The sequence below is a fragment of the Dipodomys spectabilis genome, unplaced genomic scaffold (genome assembly GCF_019054845.1).
Source record: "Dipodomys spectabilis isolate Male_0828 unplaced genomic scaffold, ASM1905484v1 ptg000558l, whole genome shotgun sequence".
In the NCBI taxonomy this organism is placed as follows: Eukaryota; Metazoa; Chordata; class Mammalia; order Rodentia; family Heteromyidae; genus Dipodomys; species Dipodomys spectabilis.
Window position 1 is genome coordinate 507341 of NW_024871235.1, and position 12257 is coordinate 519597.

The window sequence follows — 12257 nt, forward strand, 5'->3', positions numbered from 1 at the left end:
CTCTGAGCCTGTTGATGCTCAAGTCTCGTGCCCTACCACTTCAACCTCAGTGCCACATGAGTCTTGCTTTTGTGGAGAATTTTTTTGGAGATAAGATTCTAAGAAACCTTGCTGCCTAGGTGGGCTTTGAACCATAATTTTTTTATCTTAGCATCCTGAATATCTATGATAGTTAAAAAAGTATAAATATAAATAATATTTGCAAGTGTTCTGATCTCAAGAATACTAGTGGAGGAAAAATGATGCAGCTCAATGTATTGTGGTGTTCTTTTCAGAACAAGGAGGGCGTCACATTAGCAGAGGTGTAGTATTTTTTCAAAATAGAAATAAGGTATTCATGATGTGAATTAAGGAATTTTAAGGTGCCCCTTAAAAGTTGGAAACTGTTGGGCTAGGATGACTTTATGGCATAAATCTTGGGATTGATGGTCATAGAAATAATAGCTTACTCTGATAAACAATAGCTTACTCTTGAAGAATTAATTATTACACATGCTTCATAGTTTTATCCTCTACCAGAATGTGGCTATTTTTCTGTTGACTTCTCAGTCTGTAACACCCCATTGGAAACTACATATATTGCAGAATTATATAACATGCAAACAGGTACTGTTTGGAATCTCTCAGAAATGTTGAGAATTTAAAAATGAGTAGTTATTAGTCATAGGAATTTTGAAGAACACATATATTCTGTCCTCTTAACAACTTACTTACTTTTAAAAGTTATGGGTTTCCATAGCATTAAACAGTTTTCTGTTTTAAAATGAGAAAATACTAAATTTATTCTTTTTTGAAAAATTTGGCAAGTATATTGTGAAAATATTGTCTAGTTGGATAACATTCAAGTTGATGACCTTCTGATAAATAAGGGGTAATTAATTCAAATTAGATGCCAAATAGTATTGATTTTTAAAATATTACTACATAAAGAATATTATTTCCTGTGCCAATACAGTGAAATTATATTTTACGCAGCTTATTTTTCAATTTTATTATCAAAGTGATGTACAGTGGGGTTATAGTAATTGTAAGGTATTAAATCATAACTTTTCAAATTTGTTAACCTTCTCTCATTTTTCTCACAGTTTTCCTTCACCCCTTCATCCCTCACATTTCCAATATATTGTCTTGTGAGTATTGCTATTGCATTGGTTTGCCTTTTGTCCTTTGTCTCACCATTATGCTTTTCCTCTTCCCTTCGCTAATTAAGGTAAATGTATATACAATACAAAATGATATACTGGAAGGATAAACGATAGGTGGAAAACCCAAAGAAAACAGAAATCACATAGTTCATCAAAAACAACAACCACAAATGAAAAAATCTGGTTATATATCTTGGAATTAATTTTGCTTAGCATCAGCTAATATGGTTATATATACGCATAACAAAGCCACTGGAATATAACAGCTGCATGGATACTATATCATGAAAATAGCATGTTAACTTTTTGATGGTAATGGTGGAATTAGGATTGGTGAATTCGCGGTTCTGATAAAGGATTTTCAAGGGTTTTAAAGTTATGACAGGTAAATTTTAATTGTTCAAAATTTTAACAACTTAGCCTATTACAAAAATTTAAATTGCCTGGAAGAATAGTTTTCATGCAAAGAAATCCAAGGAGACTTAGTAGAGAGGGAGCAATGTGGATGAAGATGGCTCTTTTTCACACTAAACAAACAAACCTGTAAATCCTGTAGGGTCCCTTGGAATTTTCCTTACCCAGGAAATATATTTTCACTGTTTGAAACAAGGTTGTATTGGAATTTAAATTCAAAGTACTTAAAAAAATAAGGCATCAAAATTTGTGAATTTACCTTTAATTACTAAAGAGTAATTCTCTGAAAAAGATAATTTGAGTCAAAATATTTAGGGAGAAAGTGCTCTTCATAATGAAAGAAGGTGTTGGGATTACACATTTTTGTTTGTAACACATTCCACAATGTTTTTGGATGTGAAGCAGTGAAACAGAAAAAAATCTGATTGGATACTTCAAACCAATAATTTCACATTTCTATGTGGCTCACAAAAGTAATATCCTTATTAATATGAGATAGTGAAGACTTCTGTTATTACATATGCCAAAAAGTTCAGAAAAGAATTGAGCAAATAGAAAAGTTAATAAAAAAAGTTTTCTTAGAAGACTTAGCTAAGCATATTGTATTCAGCAGTGAAGGGAGGTCAAAACTTTTTGATATAAATTGTGTTAGTATTTTTACTCCCTAAAGTGAGTTTACAGAGCCTATTTGGCTCACTACAATGCAGAACTGATTGAATGAAGACATGAAAATAAATTCCACGTCCAAATGAGGCAACTTAAAGAGTTTTAAAAGAGAAATAATGAAGATTTAGCAGTGGTGGAGCCCATATAGTCCTTCAGCTTCACTAGACATGAAGCCAAGAAGCTGTGATTAATTGGAACTCTGGCAAGAGCTAAGAGGAGGACATAGAAGTAGGACATAGAAGCATTGTCCTTTTGTAACAGACACTGTCTTCCAAGGTATGGGTCATTTAACTCTATTCTCCTCCATACATCTTGGTGAACAAATGCAAGACCAAGAGAAAATAATCTATTGAAATAATTTTGCCTAGAATAACTTCACTGTTCCTGATATGGTATCTAAGCAGAACCTTAAAAGAGAAGATAAAAGTGCAGTATTTTTTGTCTCCTATCAGCATCTTGTTAGGAAAATATATTTTTGAGCTTAGACAATTCTGATTGAACCAACAAGTGATGGAGTACTTATTTTTGTGGGCACTTTAGACACAAGAAGTCTTTTAAGGTAAAAGAAAAAAAAATAGCCGAATATTTGTGATCACAGCTTCTAGGGCTGTATTCTGGAGACAAAGTTTTACATTAGATTTCTCCTCATTAACATAAATGTTGTTTCATGGCAACCAAATGCAAGAGGGATATTTAATGGACTCATTAAATATCAATGGCCAATTAAACAGCATGAAAGAAGAAAATGGCAAATAATATTTAATGAATTACTTTGCCAGAAGAAAGAAGGAAAAATATAATTCAAAATCAATTGACTTAAAAGTATGAAGAAAGAGTAGTGAAGAGATATTAGAGAAAATATAGAGTATTGTTTTTTCTCCAGTGGAGTAATGGGTTCACGATCTTGTTTCTTCCACTCTAACCTCACAAGCTACCAAGTGTGTCTCAGGACTGGATTATACAGTTCATACAGAAAACTCGTAGAAGACAGATACTATTTGCAGCAGATGTAGGTGATTTATAACCTTAGACAATCTATTTAATTCTGTTCAAAATTCTCCCCTATCCCAAACTTCCCTCTTTGAACAGTTTTGTTTGCTTTTCCCAAGACTGCCCTTCATTAATGGCTTAAAATTCTGAGAGGTCATATTCATACTCTCTGGAGATTGCTGTTTGGTTGTGATTTTTCTGGTTTTTGTTTCTTGTGTTTTTTAACCGAATTTTAAAAGGTTGTGCAATTGTTTTACAATTAAATATATCCATCTAATTGTCCAATGCTCCTAGATCGGAGTCACTCCTTCCATCATTCTCAACCAACCCTTTGTCCAAGATTTATTTCCAATTTACCACTTCCTTTAGCATATTTGTACATTGAATATTCTAGCTGTACTTGCCCCTTGTTCATTTTTCATTCATTCTATGTCTTTACTATAATTCCTCTCTGGTTTCAACTTCCTGATAGTCATTGTGTTAAACTGTCTATTAATACTTTGAATGGTTTATATGCATTCCATGGACTTTCAATCCTGCATATTCTTGAACTGATGTCAGCTTATATTTCCATAATTGATTCATCTGCAGCAACAATTTGCTGGAGACTGGAGAGGTGAATCACCTAAACAAGATTTTATTCTCATCCATTTGGAAGATTAATCTTTAGTCAAAAAGAAAGTTAAAAAAATGGCTTAGAATGTATTCCTAACTACGAATTTTTATAAATGGCTTTGTACAATGGTGTGATTCTTCTATTTTACATGGAATAATATTTTCTACTGCCTATAAGTTTTGGAAAAATAAGAAAATTAAAATTTATTCCAAAAGAGGAATATGATAAAAATAGAAGACAGATATTATGTTTGTCATATCTCTGATGAATACCCATATTCAAGACTTAAAGTCATATTTCTTACTATGTTAGATAGAGGGAAAACATAAAATAACATATGATAAGGCAACTATTTGTGACTTTTTAAAGTGTACCTTATTAAATGATGAAATTTATTAGCTCACGTTTGGGTTTGAAATTTAGGAGGCTAACCTATTTAACACACTTCTGGAAGGCCCTTACTGAAAAACACAAATTGTGGGTGGTACTATTTCTACACTTTAATGAATGGTTGAACGTGTTTGGCATTAGTGCTGTGTAAATAATTCAACTCTATTGTAACTTGCTCCCTACACTTAAAAAACTTGTAATGTCACTAAGTATCATCAACTTGTAAAATGTCATTTTGACGAATGTGATTTTAAAAAGTTTATTTGAAAAGGAATACACTTTCAGAAGATTAAATGTAGATTATCATTGGTTTGAGAGTGACATTTTTATACCACAGAACCATGTTGTACTGAAGTCCCAGTGTTTTGAAGCACTCCTTAGTGCTTCAAATATTTTTCTGAATTACATTTGACCTCTAAGTCAAGTTTTCCGGGCTTTGGTAGACCAATTATGGATCTATCCTTCAAGGAACTATTTTTTGGCCCACTTATGTTGGAATAAAATCTTTCATTAATCATAGGGGAGGGGTATTAAAAAAAATCTTATGACACTTTGTGAACTTGTTCACTCATATGGGCTGGTCATCTATCAGTTGAATGTTTTAATTACAGTACTTTCTCTCAAATTTTGTTATTTCATTCTTCATTTTAAGTTGCCTTGTATTCCACAATTGCTAACTGCTAATTCCTGCATCTCAAGGAATTGGGGCCCTGAAATATAGGAAATGAGAAATTGAGATTGGTCTTCAATTACTATGTGCTGACATGTTGCATGGGCGTTGGTGAGAAGTCTTGCCCCTGTTATCTGATGATGCAGGTAACTGGGACCTGGGATCCTAGGACCTATGGGGACTGCAGAAGGATAATTTTTTTTAGACATCTTAGCAAAATTTGGGTATAATCTATAGGAATGCTTCCGAAATATGGAGAAAAACAGTTTGGGACAAGAGAGTTAAAACAATAAACAGAGCAGCAGAGTAAAATGCATTATAGATTAGAGGAAAGCATTGTTTTTTTACCATGTGGATTCAGAAGACCAAGAACAGTTAGAATGTATCACAAGTTTATACTAAAGACATTGCATTGATACTTTTTATATTCTAATATATATTTTAAACCTAATTATTTATATTCCAATTCTATTTATTGGAATAAATAAATATCAATTTATTTGTCAAATTATCAACTAATTCTAGTAAGCTTTACTGTGTGAAATATAAAATCAGCACATATAAATATAAAATATATAATTATATATAATATAATTAAAAGGCACAGGTTTGCATTGTTCTGTTGTAGTTACTGTATCAAAGGCTACTCTGTTTTAAAGTATTATTCCATTATCTCTACCTTAGTGTTTGATAGAGTTAGACCTAAAGCTTTACCATTTGTAGATTTACAGCATGGAGGCAAGAGGAAACACTGTGATTAAAACAGTATCAATTTAATGCCTAATAACGAGGAGAAACATATGGACTTCTCCTGCAACTATGAAAATATTTGGTGATAAAAAGGCAGTAGTGTAAGTTCCTGCCTGGTTGGATGGTAGACAAGCCAGGACATTAAGTAATCATGCATATGAACAATTTTTTCACCTTCTTGGCTTTAGCTACTTTTGAAATGGAAGGTATAATAAACAATTATATTTTGATAAAATACCTTCTAGTCTGAACAGTTCTGTTTGAACTGTTCATCTCTCTATGATCCCTTGTAACCAAGATTAGTTTTGTTCTAGTAAGACAATCTATGCTGTCAGGGTAAGATATTCTGGTTGGTCTGTTCCCACATGGAAGAAGGGTAAAGGCTCAGGTAGACATTTGTGCCAGTAACACCTCATTTGGGAAAATATCAGCTGAAGAAGTTTAGAAGTAGCTCTTAAGCAACGCTTACTTTGAATCCATTAGGTCCACATAGCTAACACAGTTGGATAAATAAGTACTTGAAAAAGCCATCACCTTTGGACCTATCTATAAATAATTGAGAGTACGATCAAATTCCAAATAAAAAGACTTAAGATAGTCATTGACAAAAAAATTTGCAAATGTGAGCAATTGATTGATCAATATAATTTTTTTCTACTGTTCACAGAATTTTAGGGAACCAAGATCGATAGCATTGTTAGGAACAATACGGTTTCCTTGTTACAAGTAGGCACGCATAGATATAGGCTTGTATAAAGATTGCGTCATTAACTATTTAAATTTAGAGGATACTACATGCTTCAGCAGCACGAATACTCAAATTACAATGCAGAGATTAACATGACACTTGCACAAGGATGACATGAAAATTTGAGAAGTATTCATATGTTTCATTCTTCAGATGCAAGAAATGAAAAACAGTTATTAAAACAAAATTACAACTGTAACAATACACGTAATTCATATAATTAAATTTAGTTTGACATCAGTGTATTAAATATTCACCTCAGAAAGGCGTTTACATGGCATAAACTTTACAAAACTTTTCAAATTAGACAACATTGTCATTTTATCTCAAAGAAAAATAATATTAAGACCTAGAAAAAAAGGAATCAAACTGTTTCTATATGGAATGCAATCAGAAAGGACACATTAATGAACCTAAATATTATAAAATAATGTAGAATTCAAAGTATATCTAGGAGAAAATAAAATAAATTATGAACATTATGCAAACATAGAATATTTTAAAACATACTTTTTCAGAAAAGCACCAGAAATATTTTAGTTTCTGTACTACTCATTTCAACAGGTAAGTTAAAATTTTTTCTGATTAAAAAATCACAAACTCTGAAGAAATCATTATACATGTATACAAAAACTACTGAATACATTTTGACATCCAATGCAGGCAATTCACTTGGAAGAATTCTTCGGAATCCATGAATTTTTACAGTAAAATATTGGTGTTGCCAGGCACATGTGGCTTATGCCTATAATGCTAGCTACACAAGAGGCTGAGATCTGAGGATCATGGTTCCAAGGCAGCCTGGGAAGGAAAGTCTGTGGTACTCTTATCTCCAATAAACCACTAGAAAACTGGAAGTGGAGCTGAGGCTCAAGTAGTAGAGCGCTCACCTTGAGCTGAAGAGCACAGAGATAGCTCCCAGGCCCAGAGTTCAAGCCCCATGACAGACCAAAATAAAATATATTGCTCTTATTTGGATTGTGAAAATATTTTGTAGGGACACAAAAGGTCGACTTGCATTTTTGAAATTTAAGAAACTTAACCCGACCATTAGGACATAGGTGAACAATTTGTACAGCCTTCCACAACTTCATAGAGGTAGTGATACATACTTATCCTTTTGGCAATATCAAATGCAATTTTTTTCTATGTTGTTCTCCAGGCCTGGTTTTATATAATGGTTCAACAGAAGGAGATCAAGCGTATCTTTGCTAGCTCAATTCTCAGCAGCAAGATGTAAGGGGGACAAGAGGCCTTTAGTTGGACATTGGTATCTGCATCATGATGAAGTAATAAAGAAGTCACTCTGGTATTATTCCACGTATATGCACTGTGCAGGGGTGTCCATCTATCTACAGTTATTGCATGTGCCGCTTGAGACACCAACTCACTGACAATGTCTAATTGTCCACTGTACGCTTCTCGATGAAGAGGGGTATACTCATCGTCATCCCTACTATTCACATGAGTGGCCTTTTGGGAAAGAAGTCTCCACACTGTAGTAAGCCGAATATTTTTGGCAGCCCAATGAAGAAATTTGCTTGGATCCTTCTCCATTTTTTTTCTTGCAATTGATATCATTCCTTATTTTTTCATCTTGTTCTTCATATTACTAAGAATTGCCTAACCAGAAACTTTGAGTGCCAGTGAGAATGAGGTGTCCATGTATTTTCCTAATATTTCACATTGGTTGAACTGGTCAGAAATATCCAGTGAATTTTCTGCAACTGTTTATTCACCATTTATTTTCCCTTTTTCCAATTTTACTATTCGAAATTATTCTAACTGGAGAGTAGGGAATTGATGGAGAGCAGAGGAAAGATGTTCCTCCGTATTCAAATGTACACACTGAAAATGAGGACCAGTGATGTCTTCATGTGCAGCTTATTCTAGGAATGAGAAATTAGGAAATAACGCTTTCTATATAAATGATTTGGGAAATGGCAGAGCAAAAACTGAAATGATGCAACCAAAAATATGAAAGCAAAATAAATTAGGATAATTATGGAGCAATCATATTATCTATGAGAACCAAGAAAGGGAGAGAGAGACAGATGATGTGCAATGACCTAGCTAGCCACAAAATCCATGCCTCTGATCAATTTATAGAGCAAACAAAATTTTATTTTTTAAAAAAGATGGGAATAGAATTTATGTATTTACTTGAAATTAGTAAATACATTTATAGTAGCCTACATAAAGAGACATAACTTTGACCAAATTACAGACAATGAACTAATTCCTTGATAATTCTAGCAACAGATCTGACTGAAATCAGGTGAATCACACTTTTCCTGTATAATGCAGAAATAGTAAGGTAGTAAAGCAGCTAGAGAAGGCAGGGAGATTGTATCTGTGACAAAACTTTGTGGAAATTGGTATTGAGGATTTCTTACTGGTGATCCACTTGCACTGAAAGCATGATTCTGAACTATTGATTTCTGATTCTGAATTATTGATTTGATCATTATATTCTCCAAGAAGAAAAATGAGAATTGATAGTTAAGGACTACTAATACATTTTGACCTTCTCACTAAACACTTTCAATTATTGAAATCACATGAAGACAATAGACCTACTTTTTAGATGAAAGCAAGTGTCTTTAAAAAAAAAAACAAGGAATATATGTAGTCATGCAAAGGACTTCTATTTTACCAATGCCTCATACATTTTTCTAATGTTGGGTAACAATAAATAATGGATCTATTAGAAAGTTCTTAAGGCTCATATGTTCTATAGTGAGTTCTCTTACACTATAATATGATATTTTTTGTGTATGGTCTTAAGAATAATTTACATTACTAACTTGAATTTCTGACAGGACAGTATCATCACTGTACATCTTGCTTCTATACTCTCAGTTTTAAATTACTATTTAAGTATGTGCATTAGATAACTATAGAGGAAAAAGTAGAAGCCACACTGATGTCTTATGTCTTTAGTAGTAGTTAATCAGAAAGATGAAATCTGAGGATTGTGGTTTGAAAGCAGACCAAGAAAAAAAAATTCCATTAGATTCTGATTTGAAAGTAACCAGAAAAAGCTAGAAATGGAGCTATGGTACAAGCAGTAAAATGCTAGCCTTGAGAAAACTGAAACAAAAAGTAAATTCTGGGACAAAGCCAGGCCCTGAGTTCAAGCCCTAGTATTAGCACCAAACGAATTAATAGGTAATCAATTAATTAAAAATAAATTAAGTGGTCACATTTGGAGAGGCAGGTAAAATGTAACATGGGTGGTGATGGTTCATGTATTATTTTGTAATAAGGTATATTATCATTTGTCCTAATCACTAATATTTTATTTGAACTTTTTTGTACAATAAACCCTGAATTTAGCATGCATGTATATGTGTGTGTACATGTGCGAACATGTGTATACATGTATATGTGTGCGTGTGCTGTTGCAATGTTGCTTGCCAATCTGGACAGGGTGAGGCTGAAAAGAGCTAACTGTGTTGCAATGTTTTATTTATCAGTGTTCTGTCATGTCATTTCAGTGGAACCACCCTTCTGTACATATTATTTTTCTACTAAAAAAGTCATCATAATCAAAGCATTTACAGCATTAAGTTAGATAAAGAGACCGCTTTCAGCTCTTATTGTATGTGAGGTAAAAAGATACAGACATAATTAGGTACTAAGTTATTGCTGTAAGATGATTGTCAGTACAAAATTCATATTTGACCTCTTAAATTGGTTATACTTTTAAGATACACTCATGGAGTGATTTGGACCGACGTGACCAAACAGGTGTTACTCTCTGGTTATTCCTGTGAAACACAAGTTGGATAAACTCTTTCCGGATTTCTGTAGAAAATCACTTTCTTTGCAAGACCATATCTATTCGCACTAAGAGTTAATCAAACCCATATTACGTTTGAATATCCCATCTTATTGGCAAAATAAGTATTGTTGATATGCTTGTTAGATATTCCTTCCAAAAACGAACAAACAAAAAGGATGTTTCATGTCCAGATTGTGTATGCATTTGAAGGTGTATTGTACATGCACAGGGATCTTTACCAATGGCTCTTTTGTGGGAGTAACTATGGCAACTTTAACAAATAAGGCTTTTTGAATATCTTTTCCAATATACATAACATCCCAGAGGAAGTCTTGCAATTTCTGAAAGTCCTTTGAATATTTTAGTATTATTTCAGTTCATTGACTATAGAGCTAAAATTTCTGAAATAAATATTGTTAAGATCTGAAAATGTAAGTGGGCATATAGGCTATTTCATGCATCATTTTATGAAAACCCAGTTTTTATGAAAGTAAATGGAATAGAATAAAAGAATGTAAGTGAATTGGGTAAGCTAATTATTAGTATAACTTTGTTTTCTATTAACAGTCCATTGAATGTACATGATGCAGTTAAATTATTTCCTTTGTGTCTCTGTACTTCAGTTAGTTTTAGAATCTTTATAGTTATGAGTGAATGTTTAGAATAAATAAAGGTCTTTTTAAATGATTAGAATTAACCTTGTGTTATGTGTCCTACTCCCAAGAAAATGAGTTATTTTTAAGTGTTAAGAGTTTATCATTTTCATTATCATTATCATAGGGAATCATTATCATTATCATAGGGAATTAAAAATGCAGTAGTATTGATGTCTTTTTAAACCAATTGTATTCACAAGTTGGAGAGTCTTTAATTCATACTTAGGTCTTGGTGCCTATGATTTTTAACCTCTCATTCCTAACATTAATATGTCAGACTGCATTTTTGTGTATACGAAAGGTAAAATATTTATCTGGGGTGAAAAGTGATTTTTATATCAGTCTTTCTTTAATAACATTATAAAGTAGTACATTTCTCTCAAAATGTTGGGTATAAAAAGCAATCAAAATACTTCTAATGGTAAACAATTTAGGTGAGCTACAATATGGAAACAATTGCTCCAAAAGACCTGCAGTCTGTTTCCATCAGGAATTGGGCAGGTCATTCTTTCATTAAGACAGTATTAACCAGAGATGGGGTCCCCAGGCAGTGCAGTGTTGAGTGAAGGGATAAAATATGATTTCTAGTATTTTGAGCTAGAAATCAAGAATGTTATAGTTTAGCAGTTCCTTTCACCAGGGAGGTATAAATTGATTATGAACTTGGAGTTTTCATATTACAGTTACTTATTTTCTTTTTTTGTTGTTGTTGGTCATGGGGCTTGACCTCTGGGCTTGGGTGTTGTCCCTGGTCTCTACCACTTGGACCACAGTGCCACTTCCAGTTTACTAGTGGTTTATTAGAGATAAGAGTCTCACAGTCTGTCCTGCCCGAGCTGGCTCTGAACCACAATCCACAGATCTCAGCCTCCTGAGTAGCTAGTATTACAAGCGTGATCCATCGGTGTCCGGCTTAGTTACCTATTTTCTAACAAAGATAAAGTGAAATATTATTAGAGTGTGCACAATAATTTTGGGAAATTTTCCTAGAATTAGTAGACTGAGTGCTAGTATTTAGTTATAAAATAGAATGAGGTTATTTGATATGGTGGGAATGGACCACAGCCTAACACTTACCATGTGTATAATGTTGTACTAGTAATTCCAACTCTGAAGACTTACATATAATCATCTTAGAATTAAAAATAGAAGTAGCTCTACTTTATGGGATTATTGTGAGGATTAAATTAGATACCAAAGGTAAAGTACTTAGAAAAACAATCATAGTTTGATATTTTCTACTTGTTATTTTATCATGTGATATATTCAAATATTTGTACTGTGATTTTTATATTGTGTCTATTTAGGATAGGCAAAGTGATGTATTGATATTCATTGCGTTGTTCACTTTTCTGTTATTATGAGGATAATACCTGCAAAGAAAATTTCTGAGAAGGAAATTATCATATTGACTCATGGGTTAAG

General features: G+C 32.9%; 1 pseudogene; it reads left to right on the top strand.

Annotated features, from left to right (window-relative positions):
* Window positions 1–6436: 6436 nt before the first annotated feature.
* On the top strand, window positions 6437–6533 carry LOC122100069 (annotated as a pseudogene).
* Window positions 6534–12257: the final 5724 nt, after the last annotated feature.